A 17,341-nucleotide genomic window follows, 5' to 3' on the forward strand; every position below is an offset into this window, starting at 1 on the left:
CAACAGCTCAGGATTAGCTGCAGACAGAAAGACCACATGGGATTAACACAGTGAACCAGTCATCATGCTTACCAGAATATTCAAGAGCAAAACATTCAGAGGATTTCAGGACAGGATTTAGCAGAACTTGACTGAAAATAGCACCACATTTTGAATAAGCTCTACTGAATACCACAGCACCCAGCACCTTTTGGATGAAATGACTTGATGTGCATTGGTTTTAGAAGCATTTCTTGTGCAACCATGTAGAGACTTGGTGCACTGGGAAGGATGGAAAGCTGGCAGAAAGGTGTTTGTGCACAGCTCCAAAGTGCAGGGAAGAGGCTTCCCTGCAGCAAAGGAACTTTTAAACAATTGAAACTCAAGATAAATGTTGTTACTGTCAGGTGCAGAGTCAGGAACCCAACACTACTCAATCAGCTTCTGCTGCTGAATTAATGGCTTCATTGCTGCTTTTTTTTTATTTTCTGCAACACTGACTGCTATGACAGCCTTACCTGTGCTAGGGCTTCTCAATAATAACAAAAGATATACTCCAAGTTTCATATTTCACATTGGATTACCTGCATTAGACGAGCGTGCTAAAAAAACCCAAAAGGGTTATTGCTATTACAGCAAAACCTGGCTCTGCAACACTTCAGCAGCAGGAGCTGAATAGCTCCTGGAACAGCTGCCTGTGCTCCTGCTCACAAATATTACAGCAGCTTCCCTGGAGGAAGTGCAGCATCACTCCTGGATCCACACAGATCCATCATTGCTCCCATCTGACAGGACTTAGCAGAAGACAAGGATGAGTGGAAATGAGCTGGCAAAGGAGAAAACCCTCCCTGTGCTTCTGCACCTCCCAGAGCTCCCTCGCTCTCTCCAGACCAGAGTTCCTCCTGGATGGGATTTCCCACACTGCAGAAGGAGCCACACAACAACAGCAACAGGTTCACAGCCCAACCCTCTGCTGAGGCAGCCCCTCTGACAGAGCAGCCCTTTGCCCACACTGCAGCCTCCCAGGCTGAGCCAGACCTTGCATTTTCTGCTCATTTTTCCTTGGGCACTGCAGAATAGAAAATAAGCATAATTAACAACATAAAGCTCAAGCTGCTGAACCTGGCAGCTCAATTTAAAAACAAGCTCCATACATTCAAGCCATGCTAGAAGAAGTCTTATGAATTGTCTGTGCAAGCTCTGCCTTAAATCTTTTTTGGCTGCCAATCCCAGCTGCTGCCCTATAAACCATTCCCACTAACAGGCACACAGACTGATACCCACAGCAAGGGCAGCAAATAGATCACAGTGATAATGCTGTTGATGTTACATGATACAGAACCTAACCCAACACACCAGTGCCACGACAGTGCTCTCCAAGTGCCCCTGGCACCCCCAAATAGTCACTCCCACAGCTGGCCAGTCTCTAACAGCCTTTATTCATCTGCAGCCTTGGCCAGCCTTTGAGCAGACACACGAGCTTGTCCATATTACACACTCTTAGTTTATTTTTCATCACCTTTTTTGGCAATTTACACAGCAACAAATGATCAAAGGTGCACAATGATCCTGGTTCATGGTCAGCTTGGCCATTCGTCCACAGAAAAGGGATACACAGAGAGGCAGCTGCAATATGTGAGGCTGTTGCAGCCCCTGGTCATTCTTTACCTGAACTGTGGGCAAAACAAGCTGATCACCCTTCGTCACTATTAACCCATGGATATGTAAAAGTTAATAAGCAAAATAATTCAAGCCTTGCTTGCAAATTCCTCTGAAACTCACAGCACAAAAAAAGCAAATCCCTCCCAGTGTAACAGCAGGCACAAATCACCAGCTAAGTTAGCTCTAAAGGCAAATATTCCATTTTCACTGAGAGATGCAGTGGGCCATAATATGAATAAGGAACAAAGACCCCTTTCATTCTGCTGACAAATACAGTATAGCATGTCACAAATCACAAGGGGAGCAGACAACACAATGACAGCAATTAAATGGGTGTATTTTTATTAAGAAATACATACAATAATGACTGACTGTGTACACTCTCCCCCTCCCCAACCCTTCAAGGATTAAAAGCCATGGCAAACATGGCTGTAAGTGTTTAGGGATGTTAACTTCAGTTAGACAGAAAACTCTCAGAAAGGAAGGGTCCATCCAGCCAGTGCAGCAGGATGCACACAGAAGCAGACATAGATGTTTTGTTTGGCTTTATGCATGTTGTACACCTTGTTTATTGCCATTCACACAGCTTCCCCAACTCATCCGCAATCGATGGATTTCTGGAGAAGCTCAAAAAAATACCCCCCCCCTTTTTAACTCTTTCACTGCTGAATTCCAACCGAGACACCATTCCTGCCTCCCCCTTGCTGACCCAGACTGCTCTCGGGGGATTCACACCTGCTGAGTTTGGGGGAATATTCACAGAAAAAAGGACCCTGCCGTGCCTTTGAGCTGTGAGCCGCCTCTCTGAGCCCGGCACCCATCGGGGCACGGACCCCGGCCCGTTCTCGCTCCCGCTCCGCCCGGAGCCAGCGCTCCCAGCCGGGCTCAGCGCATCCCTGCCGGGGCTCTCCTTCCTGCCCCCTCCCCGCCCGAGGACAATGCGGGGACAGACATTGAGCAGCACCTGCTGTATCGCATTAACATGCACGGGGATGTAGGGATGGTTTTTCCCATCCAAGCACTAAGCCCGCATTGTTCGGGGCGATCCATCAGTGGATGGCTGCTCCCCCCCTCTCCCCAGCGCCGGCCCCACAAGCCCCCTTCTGACATGTCCCCTTGTCTCTGGCAGCCCGGGCTGACGAGCACGTTTAGGAATGCACTTCATTAAATCGGAGCTGCCCCGTTCCAACCTGCAATGCGGAGGCAGCACAAAGCCCGCGCCACGCTTCCTCCCGCATTTCCCTCAAAAGCCCCATTGTTCGGCAGGCATCTGCTCCCGAGCTCAGCCTATTCGTGCCCATTGACCCCGCTTCTCGCAGCACACCCGCTCGCCAACGGGCCCCACGTAAAGCCTGCTTGATGAATTAAAAAGCAGCACTAGCCATCTGTCCATCTGTCCTCCCGGGCTGCGCTCGGGCTGCCAGCCCCGCAGCCTCCCTCGCATCCCGACCTGCGGCTCGGCGAACGCGCACCCAGCCCCGCACCATCGCTGCCTTTCATCCCTCCCTTAGCAGCTAGGAAACAGGGCAGGGGAGGAAAAGGGACAGAGAATACAACGGAACATTCTCACTTGCCTGAGTCCTTCGAAATTCAAGCACAAATACAAGATTAATCCTTCCTTTGTGAGGTCTTGTCTTTAAGTCGTGGTATGTAATGATCCTCAGCACTGCAGCAGAGGGGAATAAAAAATGCAGGGATCATAAGCAGGGGGAGGACAGGGCTTACTTACATCAGGGTTTCTGCCACATGACAATAGGTTTGAGAGGGAAGAATAAGCTGGCAGCAGCAGCTGACAGTGCAAAAGGGAGAATGCAGAAGCCTGCCTTTTATATTATTGGTGACATTTCTAACACATGACAACAATTTCCATCTGTATTTAAGCTGCGAGTGTGAGGAAAAGAGCATTACATCACGACTCCTCTATTCCTAGGGGCTGTGGAATATGTAGGCCAGAGGGATTAAAAAGCACCTGTGTATACTGGAGATCTGAAATACCACAAGGCAGATTTCCACCCCTCACTTCTTTCTTCCTCACCCTTTTTTTTTCCCCTCTATCACCTGCATTGAGCTGCTGTTTGAAAATATGCCCAGGGAAGTGCAAAATGGTATTGTCCTAGTTAGCAAGGCTCAAGCATGGGGGAACGATGCAAATATGTGTTCCTGGCTCTGTCTCTCTCTCTGCAGGAGATACAGCACTCATTTCTGCAAGCAATTGGACAGAATACAGAGCATCTTCCTGTTTTCTGCCGTCCTCGTCCCAAGGGTTTCGAGTTTCTCTTAAAGTACCAACTTTCATCTTCCTTTTAAGTCTGCAGGGAATTTCAGTGACAGCAGCAACAATGACTTCCCCACCCCCCCTTTTACAGCCAACACATGCCTGTATCTTTTAAAAAGTAAACATCCAGAACCAGGCAAAGATATTTTGGAAGAAGCACTTGACTGCTTCAGAGCCAGCAGGCGTCCGTCTTGGACGCTTTCCACATATCTCACAGGACATCATAGCTCAGATGCAGCTTGGAAACCCTGAGGGACTCCAGCCCTACAAGGAAAGCTGCTCCCCTGCAGCTCCAGGGATGCAAGCAGGGAATGGGAATGCCGAGGATGGCACTGCAGGGTGGGCACAGGGCACTGCAGGGACACCGCTCCCATGGCCCAGGGGTGCAGCACTCATTCTGCTCCTGGAACAAGCAGAATTTGGAGCCCCACCAGCCCAGAGGCATCGCTGGCAGAGCTGCTCTGTCCAGCTGTGGGCACAGGACACAGCTCACAGGTCCACAGCACCTGTGTGGAAAGGCCAGGAAAGAGAAAATATCATCTTCTCCCAGCCCAAACCCAGCAGCAAACACAGACACTGCTCTTGCTGATGTACTCAAAAGTGCTTGAACTAGGTAAGGGCAAAACATCACTGAGCCAGCAACCCTTGCATTACCTTCATAGGAAACATGGCCACACACTAACAGGAGATTGGACTGCTTATAAACAGTCTTAAATTTATCTAACATCCATATTTTCATGAAAACACCAGCTGGGTCAAGGTGCTGGCCCATTATATGTCTCTTGTTTTAAAAAACCCACAAAAATTCTTTGCTGAAGATCACCTTCCTTTCAGTGATGATCTTTCAACACTGCCTCTTGGAGCCATACTATTTTTTGGGTATATGTCTGGTCAACTCAAAGCTGCTGTGGGAACTCCAAAGCCTTTGATAATGTTGGGTTTAGAATATTGCACTCAGTAAATTTGGAAGACTGCAATATGAAAATAAATTACTCTGAATTCCTTGTCCACAAAATGAAAAAAAAAATCTGCAGGAGCCACACTGAAACTCTCTCAACCAGATGAAACTTCAATGAGGCAGTACCTACATGGAACATTCCAGAAAAAAGCCTCTTTATTAAAAAAAGAAATGGAGCATTTTACTTTAGATTTATTCAGAGATGCAGCTCTCCAGTCATTTATGGAAACTCTTTCATAAGATTTAGAAGAGGGGAAAACGGAAACAATGAAATAACTTATTTTTAATCTGGGGTTTAAAGGGTTTTTTTTTTTCCTTTCAAAAAAAAAAAAAAGAGTCCCACACACAAAGAAAGAAATTCAATGCAAACCTCTGTTTCTGTATCATGAAAGCCCATTCCAGTACCAGAGTAATCAATTTCTCAGAGCTTGTGTGGTCTGCAGCAAAAGCCAAAGAAGGTATTTGAGTTTATACAGCCTTCAGCATTTTGATGGCTTGCTTTTGAAATACGACATGTTTAAATTTTATATCTTTTTTTTACAGTTAGTTATGTCTTAAGAAAATGGTTGCTCTTGGTAGAAAAAACAGAAGGAAAGGAGAATTCAACCTGTTTTTGAGCTGTTTGCCCATTTTAAAATCAGAGTAGTTCAAAGTTGCACCATGAAAAACTATTACACTTGTAATTACAGCTCTCATCATTATATTATACCCAGTCTTAATTTAGCATCAAACACTTTGGCTCACATGAACAGAAAAGAATTACTAAATAAAATTGGTGCTTCAACAGCAAGAGCTTATTACCAGATAAGCATCCACAGAAATTTACAGGAACAGCAAAGCAAATACTTTGTCAGATGTAAGAACTCTCCACCTTTTCTAGAGCTGAATGTCATAAGCAAATCACAAATCACTTCAGGATGGGGAAAGGAGCCTTTGTCCTTACAGTAACCCCAGCTTCCCACCATGAAAGAAGGCCATCTTGAGACAAGATTTTACAGCTGGGATTTAGCTCACAGGGTGGGAAAAGTGTGAGATACAGCACTCTTGTAGGTAGGAACAAACCTCTGCAACAGAGTTCTCATTCTTTCATCAGTACATTTTGGATCCAATTCACTTACCATGTGGGAACAGCAAATGGGGAACAAACTGTGAATTCAAATAACTGTAAACTCAGCAAGATGTGGAAATAAAACACAGATGGTGCACTTCAGATCAAGGGTCAGCATTTCAGCGCCGCTTTCCACTTTCACATTGTGATAGGTGATGTATAACAACCACCTTCTCCCCGAGACAGCACTCTGATCAAACCATGACTCACTTAGGAAAACAAGAGGCTCCTTGGAAGCCTCCTGCCACTCGAGAGGAGCTAAGGTTACCTGGTTAAGCTGCGGGTTTGCTGCTGGAGGATTAATGTTCAGGAGTGGAAATTGCCTCCACCAGACAGACATGGCTGAACAAAGGTTCCTTCAGCATTTCCATCTCCCTGCTGGCTGCAGCAGGGCTGCTCTGCCTGGCTCTGCCCAGTGCCCACATGGTCCCCTCTTCACCACCCCCCTTGCCAGCAAGAGTTTGCAGAGGTTGCTCTGATACCTGTTTGCAAAAGCCAGTGTGAGAAACAACACTTTGAAAAGTGGAAAAGGTTTATTAAACCTTGACAAAAATACAAAAAAGGACTACATAAGGGAAAATTTGCAGTGCTTGGAACTGCCCCTCGTGGATACCACATGGCCAGGTCATCTTCAAGCTGGATGCTCAGTCTTTTATACCCCTGGGGGCTGCATCAGCCAGCCCTGACCCCTCCCAAAGTCTGTCAGTCAGCTCCTCTGTGCCATTTATCAGCGGAAACTGCTTTCTTGTAACTGGATTGGAGCTCAGGTGTTGCCATGCCTCACCCCCTAAGCACCAAGCTTTTCCATTCTCAACTGCCCCATGCTAGGGACACCTGTGCAGCTTCTTTGTACCTGTCCTGGACAGCCCAGGCTGTCTGATGGCAACAATACAGGGGGGAAAGGGAACTGTGGGGAGAACAGAGGACATCTAAACTACAATAACATAATTATGCATCACTAAAGCTTTTCTTTAAATTCACACAATAGTCATCCCTTAATTGTGAGAGCCAATCATCTCATTATCCACCTATAACACCAAGAACACAACCCACTGCTGCCAAAATTCCCCAGTAGCAGCCCTTAAAAACACCTCTGCAGGCCTGCATCCTGCTTGCCTGAACACTGGGCTAATTTCATTGTCTCAGACCCATTTGGTCCAAAATCTGAGGAATGGAATTTAGGATGACTTTATTCTAGCTATGAAGTGTTAGTTGCATGCCCAGGGCCTTCTAGAAAAGGTTTGCCTGCCTGTAAGCACAAGTTCAAAGGAGAAATAAAGGAGTGAGTACAGATTAAATGACAGAAGAGCTGTAAATCCATAGGAGCTTGAAATGCCAGATAGAGAGGAGCAGGAGTGATTGTAAGGTGATTATTACCTTCAAAATATGCCGGAGGTTGTTTATCAGATCAGAGTTAATGAGGGAGAAATCTAATAGAACTATAATATTAAATTTACCACTTTAATGGTATCATCAATGTTCTATAATGTGGGCAATTTACTGAATGTCTGTCAGTGTGATTCTCCAGTGTGGTTAGTTACACAGCAGCTGCACTACTGCATCTCATCAGCTTTTCCCTTCCAGAAAACACCGGGAATTTCGCAGAGGATTGCTAAGTGAGACAGTAATCTAGATCTTTAAAATTATGGAAATGCAAAAATGGGAAAGGTATTTATGAACATGATGGGATGTTCACATTCCTGGAAGAACTGGGTCCAGCTCTGCCCCACTGTTGAGTCCAGCCTTCCTACTGCTGCACAGACAGTGTCCTGCTGGGTTTTCCATTATTTTCTTTCACATCTGGCAACAGTTGCTGCTCTCCTGAAAACCTTCCATATCTGGATTTAGGAAAATTGCTAATAACCTCATTATTCAAGCACATTTTCAGCTCTCCTGTGTGATCCTCCTCCGAACAACAGAAAACACTAAAAAACTCACACCCTAGAAAGACATGAACAGAGATGGGCTCATAAATCAACACTTACATGAAAAAAGTCAAAATATCTAGTCTCAAGGTTTTGATTGCTAATTCAAAAGCCCTGTGAACAGTAGGAGATGGTAATGCTGTGTTTATTAATAGCTATCTCCTCATGTATTCAAGGAAGAGTTCACGAAAAGCAGCAGCAGCTTCTTAATGTGGAGCTCCTCCTTCCCTGAGCATCTGCTCCAGCCCCTCTGTTCTGAGCTTTGCCAGTTCCAATCCCTAATACAGCAAAGATCACCTGCATATTTTCAGCGTACAACAAATGTCCCATTAAATAACTTTAAATTTTGGTACTTGAATTGCCATGGTGGTCTTAGGTAAAAAGCAAAGTATCATCAATGTCTCTAATAAGCCTTTTCATACCTTTCACCAACATCAACCTCTGTTTACTGTTTTCTCCCCTGGTAAATGGAGTGTTAAAACTAAAGTTCAATGAAAAAGCACAGGTAGAGAATGAATGATGAAGTATGAAATACAATTCAAGAGCAGATGATACTTCCAAAGGTCTTTGATGAGGTTTTCCTCCTTATTCAGCTGAAAAAGACCATGCAAGAAGAACTGCCAGATCACTAGTCACCTGATTACTCTGTGATACACACCTCATTTTGAAGATACATTAGCCTTTTAAAGAGCCATTTATTAAGCATTTCCATTTAAATAAAAATTTTCACAATCCTCAGTGAAACAGATGTATTCCCTCTTAAATCACTAATTAAGAGCAGCCTGGGACATTAACAAAGCCCTTTAAAAGGAATTCAGAGAGAGCTAGTGTCCCCCCTTAAATAAATCTGTTCTGGCAATGACCCAGGAATCTTGACTTCACTCACAGCTCTAATTATTCAAGAGAACATCATAAAAAAAGGATACATCTAGACTGTTAAGACTAATAAGAAAGATTTATTTTTCCTTCAATAGGGGCAGAAATACAAATATTTGTTCTATTTTTTCTACCCTCTTATTCACTTGGGGTGGGGGGAAGGAAATCAGTGAATTTACAGAGTTATTCCCAGTAAAGGTACTGGATATGTCTCTCCCCAAAGAAAACCAGCTAGCAGAATCTAAACAGCTTTATAAATTATTCCATGGCTAATCACCTCTCTGCTGAAATAAAGACAAAAAGGATTTAGAGGACAAATACAGCATGCCTGATGTGAGGAAGCATGCAATGTTAAAGAAAGGAGAGCTGTTTGAAGATGAGATGTGACAACTCCTCATGCCCATCAAACCATCAGGAGCTGGCATCTGCCATTGCCCCCCTGGGCTCAGGGACTGCCACGGGAGCAGAACTGGGAATCACACAGGAAACTCCTCCTCTGGGATCACACTGGGCCAGGGGAATCTCCAATCAATGTGATTTTACAGGTGTTCCTCTTTAAACTCTGACATCTTTGATGGAAAACACAGGAGTTCTGTGATGGTGAAACCACCAGCACAGCCGAGCACAAACATACCTGCACAGTGATGGGTGCTTTCTGCAGGGAGTTAATCATTGAAATACCAAATGTGAAGCCCAAATACAAATGTGAGTGGAAAAGCAGGTTAAAGAACAGCTAACACATTTAATTTTACCTCACTTTAAAACAATCCTTTTGCTTGGAGCACTCATTCTCTTGCTTTGCAGCATAATCAATACACTGAAAGCCTTGAACAGATGCATGGTGATAGCTGAAAAGAAATCAAACTGCCAAGAAATCTAAAGCTGTGCCACTGTAGCCATCACCAAAGATCTAATCAGGACATCATATGATAAACTGTGGCAGGACAGAGGCAGTTTTGAAGTAAATAATGTGGGGAAATTCATCTCCACCCCTTCAACCCCCAAACAGTAGTACCTGCTCCCAGGTCTGATTCACTCTCTGCTGTCCCAGACTCTCACCTTGGAAACCTTTATGTTTTAAAACAAATGCACAGACATTGTTTGCACTGCACCTAAATATCCACTGGCAGCTGCTTTGCCAGAGCACAAAGCAACTGCAATGAAAAACCTGCAAAATTAAGTACCCCGGGGAGCAACAAAGAAAACAAAGGAAAGTGGCCCTGTAATCTCTTCCCACAGTCCTTACCCAAATCTCCTTTGGCAAGTGCCATGGGAGAGCATCCCAGGCTGAGCTCCTCTGCTTTGTGCTGTTCTCTGGTGCCTCATGCAATTCCAACTGGGTGTACAGTGAAACACAAAAAAGCTATTCCTCACAAATGGGGAAGCAGATGGAGCAATATTTGCCATCATAAGTGCTTTTATTTCCAAAATTAAATAACAAAACAAACAAACCCACCCCCAAACAATGGTTTGACTGGCACAAAATGTGCTATTGATCTGAAAGGACAGACCAGATGGGAGAAAGGTCCTGAAGTCTTCTAGATTAAACAAAAATTATTGTCTATGGAAAGGAACTAAACTACAGAAATATTGGCCCTGTTGCTCAGAATAGGGTACTTTTCTCTCTTTTAAAAGTGAAAACACATCTGCTTCACTATTTAGTGAATGAATTATATCCTTGAAAACTGCAGGGGACAGTGCTGCAATGTGGCACTCTCTGGAACACAGGTATAAGGATTTTCTAAAGTCAGTGATTGTACTCAGGATACAGTCCCAGCTGAAAACAGGAAAATCAAATGGGTATACACTAGCTGACATGGAAATATATCTCATATTATACAGAGTTAGATTAACTCACAAGCAAACATTCTTAAGAAAAATTATTTTTACATACTGCTGGTATCCATATGCTGCAACCCAGTGATAATGGCACTATTTTAAAAGTAATATAAACTTTTTTCCTAACATAAATCTTGTAAAAAATTAATTATTTTTATGTGATAGAAAAAAGTCTGCTGCTCCTCACCTTATCAGTGTGGGCCTTCAAATGAATATTTCATGGACCCTGCAACTATTTCTCATTACAAAAGCAGAATTACACCTCTAGGAAGGGAACTGCAACAAAAGGTCCTTGGATAATAAATACAGCTGCAGGTCTGGAAAGCTTTTGAGAATTCAAAAACATTTGTGTACATAAACTGATGATTTATTGCCTGGGAAGAAATCTAATGTGCACTGTCTGTGATTCTGTTTATCATTAATAAAAATTAGTAACTAAAAATAACTTTGAAATTGTAACTCAAATATCCACACATGTAAAAACACATTCATTTGTAACATAAAGGTCTTTATGCTTCACTTCAGCAATTTTTCCCAGTATACTGATACACTTTTATGCTCTCTATTCTAATGAAAAGAGCCTTCTGTGAGCTGGTTTGCATATCCCTTTCATCAATTCATTCTGAAGTTCAGAAATACTTATGGGGGAACCAGAGCTATAGGACTTTAAAAACTATCCTGGGAAATCACCTGAGTCTGCAGATTTGACAGGAGTTTCATCACACCCCAGCCCATTCAGCCCCTCCAGTCCTCCATTACCTGCAGATGATGGCAGTTATGCACAGAACTGCTTATAGACTGCCCTTTGGAAGTTCAATTACCCATGAAAATCTTGAATTCAGAGAATAAGCTTCAATGTGCAGTCTACAATCACTTACTAAAGTTTGTCCTATCAAAACTGTGTAGTTCTGTTGTTCAATATTATAGGTTTTGCTTTGAAAGGAGACTTCTCCTTTGCACCAGGAGATCACCTGGAATAGAGAAACTCTCAAACTTCCCTGTGAAACGTGAGAGCTCAGGCCAGCCAGCTGTCTGAGTGTTGTTGGCTTTTTCTGAGCCTCCTCACAGGTCACTCCACACTTAAAACTATTGATTTTTATCCATTTCTTTCCATTTTGCTCCATGTTCCTCTCTAAAACCAAGCACAGCAGCTGGAGCTACTGTGCTGTAATTGAGGACAGGAACAGATCAAACTCTGGGAAGGTGAGAGAACAGACAGCAGGAATGGAAGTGGTAAATCTCTAACATTCAGATCTCCAGTCAGTTAATCCCAGGACATGTACTTGCTTTGGGGAAGTCAATCAACTGTTGAATGATGAACTCCTGACATTTTAAAAGCCAATTTTGTGAAGAGAAGGGGAAAAATAAAAAGAAGAATACCATACAGTGTCTAGTCTGACTTAACTCTAGGCTAGCCACTGTTGCCTTTTCATCTACCATCAAAAAGATCTTGCACCTTCCAGAGCTTTGCTTCTGAAGACTGCAGCCTGGCAAGGAAAGGAATTGCACTGAAATAGGATTAGATGTTATTTCAGTCAGTCTGCACCAGGTATTCTGCTTTGGCAAGTAAAGGTCCAGACACCAGACCCACCACAGCTGCCCCTGCATGCCACACAGGACTGAAACAAGTGGAGAATCAAGTAAATGGAAAAAAAACCCAAAATCAAACAACATGCTGAGATAAGCTTTTATGGAAGTATCATCTTTCTGATTCCACATGATGCACTTTGAAAAGAAAACAGCTGCCAGGTTGTTGAGTATAGGACAAATAGCCAGTACTGAATGTTTATAATAAACAGATACCCTCTGCCATCATTTCAAAAAGAGGAAGACAATCCTGGGTGTTCAGCCTTCTGTGAGCAGTGGTTGGGGCAGGCTGCTGCTTTAGTACCTTAAAGTGAGTTGCTATCTCATACCTTTCTCAATAAACACTCTTGCACAGGTATCCCCAGCAGGGCTGTTTGGAAACAGCTATTTAATGGATATACTCTTACATGAACTTCCAATTAATCACAAATTCCACTGGGTGAATCTTCACATACAACAAATTCCACAGGTGAATCTTCACATACAACAATCCTGTTTGGGTAAGTCCTGCTCCTAGAAACATCCTCTGAAACCTAAAGCCAGAATGTCACCACACTGCATCACTGACCCTCGGCCTCCCCCAAATCACACCAACTTCTGTGAGCACAAATGGACTCAAATGTGGCACAGGGTGCCCCAGCAAGATGCCTCACACAGTTGATAAACCTTCCCTCTTGATCCCAAGTGTTTGGGCTGGCAAAATTGAGCTGGAGTAAGTGAAATCCACTCTGGAAGTAAGGTGAGTATCAGGTCTTTGCATCAGTCAAAGCACTTCTGGAAGAGGCATGGCCAAGGGGTAATGGATGGAATTGTTGCCATCTCACAGTATAGCCCAATGTCTATGGAGCCATTAACTAGCCCAAAACAGAGCATTCTTTATGGTCATCTTCACTAGCACATCAAAAGACAGGAAAAATGTGCTACTTCAAAACAAAAGAAGAAAAAGGGACAGTTACAGACTGGACCAACATAATACTAATCTGGATGATGTATTGATGGACTTTTGTCTAGTTTTAACGACAGAAACTACATGCCAGGAATGAAAACAGCAATTCATCTGAACATCTAGGAGAATAACTGCTCAAGTTTTAAAATCGTGATTTTTCTTAAGCAAAAGACAAAATATTCCAAAGTAAAGGCTTGGGTGAAGTTTACAATGAAATAAAAGCCTCAGGAAGAAAGTCAAGGAAGTGACAGCCCAGTGGTGGTTCACGTGAAGTAAAAGCTGAACTACACTAACTCTTCCAAAGATCTGTTCATTGCAGCATGGCTTTATAACCACTTATACACCACCCAAATAAATGAATAGGTGCCCTGCCTCTCTTCCTTGTCCTAGCTCATGCTGCTGCTCAAGTTGCAAAGTCAGAGGAGAATGCCTTGGCTCTGTAAATAAACCCGTGGGTTTGGTGTGATAGGAACAGCAGAGCACTCGAGACTCACAACAACCAAACTTGGAGGCCACCTGGAATCCTGTCACAGCTGTTGTTTACTACAGAGCATTGCAGGAAGAAATCAGCTCAGTGGGGAGCTGGGAGCTGAGGGGATGAGGACTCGGGGGAAGTGTGCTGGAGGGGCAGATGGCACTGGGGAGCAGGGGAAGAATTCAGTTTGCAGAAATGTCTGTGTGGTTTGCCAACTTATTTCAACAATACTTCACCTGTGGGTCCATTTCAAGGTCTCATTTGTTTATGATGGTTCACACACTTAGGGATAAAACCCTCTGATCTCTCAGGAAACCATCCTGTGTCACCCATACAGGCAAATGCTCATATGGTCCCTGGGAGCTGACTTGGTCTCACTCATCCTGACGGGTTCACCAGAAAATAAATCAAACTCTTAACCAACTCCCTTAAAGAAAAAAATCTAAATGATGTTTAATCAGCGTGTCATTACAAAATAACGAGGTTGAGCCGAGCATCTTACATCTTCCCTTCCTTCTGCTTGACCTCTGGCTTCTACAAAAGCTGTCACGACTTCACGCGATGGGCACGGGGCTATGTGGAAAACAGAAACATTCTGGGTTTTCTCACCACCTGCGCCAAACCAATCCAGGCTGAATCACAAGCTATTCTCACCAGAATTTCTGGGCAATAAGTGGTTAACAGCACCTTATTCCATTTTGCATTTACTAATTATCACTTCATTTAGCCCTTATATTAGTGCAATAAAAAGCAGCTGTCAGGCCAAGCATGCTCAGTCCAAGTGACCTTGTGTTCTTGTTTGTGTTTACCACATAAGCATCAGGGAATTCCATTTTCAAAATACAAGGCTTCATAATCCATTAGCACTAGAGATTGGTCCAGGGCTCTGGATTTACTGGTCACATGTACCAGGGAATAAAAATATGAGCATACAGCCAGATTAATCTCCAGACTTGTAAAGCATCCCAACCACCATGCAGCAGTCTCATTCCAAGCCACACAGGAATATTAGCATCATTCTTAAAAGCTACCATTAATGCCATCCCACAGTAAATGAAGCAAAAATTAAATGGTACCTGCCCAACAATTTAGAAAGTGTGGAGACACACAATAACTAACACCACTTCTCAGGTTTTCCACTTGTTTCATAAGTGAAACATAAGTACTTATGCTCTTATTAATACACCAACAACCCACATCTCCCCCAGCTATTTTAAAAAGGCAGGAATCACTTTCACTGCTCTTAACTTTAAATCAAAAGCAAGACCAAGCAGCTTAGCTCACCATCAAGTTCAATAAATCAGATAAAGGAATCAATGGAAAGCATTTCAAAATGTAACCTTGGTAACGTGCAAAATGTTTCCCCAGAACTCACACTCATTTGCTTTATTTGCTGTTTTAGGAAATGAAATATCACACATAGGCAGAAGGGCATTAGTATCACAACACTGCATCTCCCAAGCCTAGCACTGCACGTGCTCTCCTGCAAGGCACTTTTTGCAGTATGCCCTAAAAATCTGCAGCCTGCCAAGTTAGGTGATTGAAAAATAATCATATTTCACATTGACAGAATGGCAAATGGAAGTGTTCAATAGTAAACAGTAATCCATATTTATTCTTTATGTCCTTTTATGTTGTTTAAACATAATTTGTTTCGTGCTTTTCACTGATAAAATGAGCATAAACTCCATGGTGTTATAACAGCATCTGCCATTTGAAGAATCAACATTTGTCAGTGTTACCACTCAATTTTAACTGGTCTTACACAGCCCTCCTGCATGCAACACTTAGACTGAAAATGACTACTACTGTGTGTACCACTATGTGATATTTGTTGGCAAATACTGATTTTTGAATTGCAGCATAATTATTCAATATTTATATAAGTCTACCAGGATAAACAATCTCTGATTCACAACGAGACAGAAATCCTCAAATTATTTTGCTGCTTATCTCAGTATCTATAACTAAGCTGTTTACTTATTCCAGCCTGATCTAAAGGGCATATCATTATTTCCACAGCTCAGCCAAATTAAGGAAAAAAAGCTCTTCCTTAGAAGAGTGTCCCCTGCCACCTGGAGAATGTCAAACTGAGGTGCAACAAAGGATGATCACTCTACACTCTTTCTATGTCTTCCCAAAATGCCAAGGACAATCTCATTTTAGTAATTATTCTGACCTTCTAAGGACTACCATGCTTCAGAGTCCTTAGTTTTTCTTCTGCCTTTTTTTTTTTTTTTGTCTTTTTTTTCAATTTGTTTGGGGTTTTTTGTTTTGTTTTGGTTTGCTTGTTTGGGGTTTTTGGTCTGTTTTTTTGTTTTAGGTTTTGTTGTTGTGTATTGGGTGGGGGGTTTTTTGTTTGTTTGGGGTTTTTTGAGTGAAAATAAGCATTTCTTTCTCAGCTTTGCTAACTCCTGTTCCTTATCTCCTGCATGAATCAAGGATGACCTTCCAACAGTGGCAGATGCCTTCAACAATGGCACCCAGCCATAAAATGCTGTTCAATTCTACAAGTTAAACAAGCATCAGAAATAAAATTCTGCTCGGGAAATAAAAATAGAAGCCTCTTTTATATTCATAGGTTTTAAACCAATAAGCAACATTCACCATTCTGATATTAATATAGACTAAGCCAAGCAATCACTTCATGGCAGTTTTTTTAGGGCTTTTCTCCAAAGCAGGCATCACAAGGCTTGCACCACACCATCAACTGCTCCAAAAAGGTAATCAAAAAAGCCTCATTCAGAGATGAATCATTTTCCTTTTCAACCCTATCTGCTGTCACACATGGAAGCCTGCCCAAACTGCAAACAGTCTCCCCCACAGGAAGGCTGCCCCAAAAATGAAGATGGAATTCTGTCATTGGTTGGGGGCTGTGTACAAATCACAAACAGGATGGGACTGCTGTGGAACGTGTCTTGAGCTGTTTTATTTTCCAGCATCACTCTCATTACATGGTTATGGCAATGAGAAGATGCCACCAGCTCACATCCCAGGCAGCAGACCAAGAATTTATTGTTACAACTCACTTTATAAGTTTTTTGACCAATCCCACAAAGCAAAAGCACATTGACAGTAGTTCTATCCAATCACTATAATCACGCGTACCTTTGGTTAAAACAATGCTTGCTTATTTCAAATAAAATACCTGCTTGTAAGCCTTAAAACACAATGCACAGAGCTCCATTATTAAGCTTGAAACTTCCTAACATCTCACTAGATAAACTTTTCTGCAGCTTAGGGAGATATCCTAGACAGGCGTTAATACACAGACCATTGTTCTAATTGTCCTTACTTTTCTGCTTCTTACATAATTTTTCTGCTGACCAATCTCATGGCTACTGTTTGCTCTAATCACAGTTCTGCTGTCTCTGAGGCCTGCCTTTTGCAGCTTTCCCAAAACCCTCTGATTTTAAAGATTCCCACAATATTCTGCTCCAGGGAGTGCAGCAGGGCAAGGTTTGTCATTTACTGGCGCTACAGAACACAAAATAACACAACGAGCACACACAGCTCTCCCAAAGTTAAAAGAGCACTTCTAATTTCTGATTCCAACATTTATAAATTTCCAAAAGTGACAGTGGATTGGAGGGTGACAGTGCCACCTCTCCAACGACACTGGACAAACCAACAGTCCATCAAATTTCTCCTCCTCCATAAAAGAATGCAAACCAATACGTTATTTACATAAAGTGTGCGAGAAAGTTCTTT

General features: G+C 42.8%; 1 protein-coding gene across 1 annotated transcript in view; it reads right to left on the minus strand.

The window, feature by feature from the left end:
• MAGI1 (membrane associated guanylate kinase, WW and PDZ domain containing 1) overlaps positions 1-17,341 on the minus strand; it is a 283,263-nt gene that overhangs the window by 147,697 nt on the left and 118,225 nt on the right. The gene's annotated exons all lie outside the window — the stretch shown is intronic.

Source organism: Ammospiza caudacuta, chromosome 12 (assembly GCF_027887145.1).
Source record: "Ammospiza caudacuta isolate bAmmCau1 chromosome 12, bAmmCau1.pri, whole genome shotgun sequence".
NCBI classification, from domain to species: domain Eukaryota; kingdom Metazoa; phylum Chordata; class Aves; order Passeriformes; family Passerellidae; genus Ammospiza; species Ammospiza caudacuta.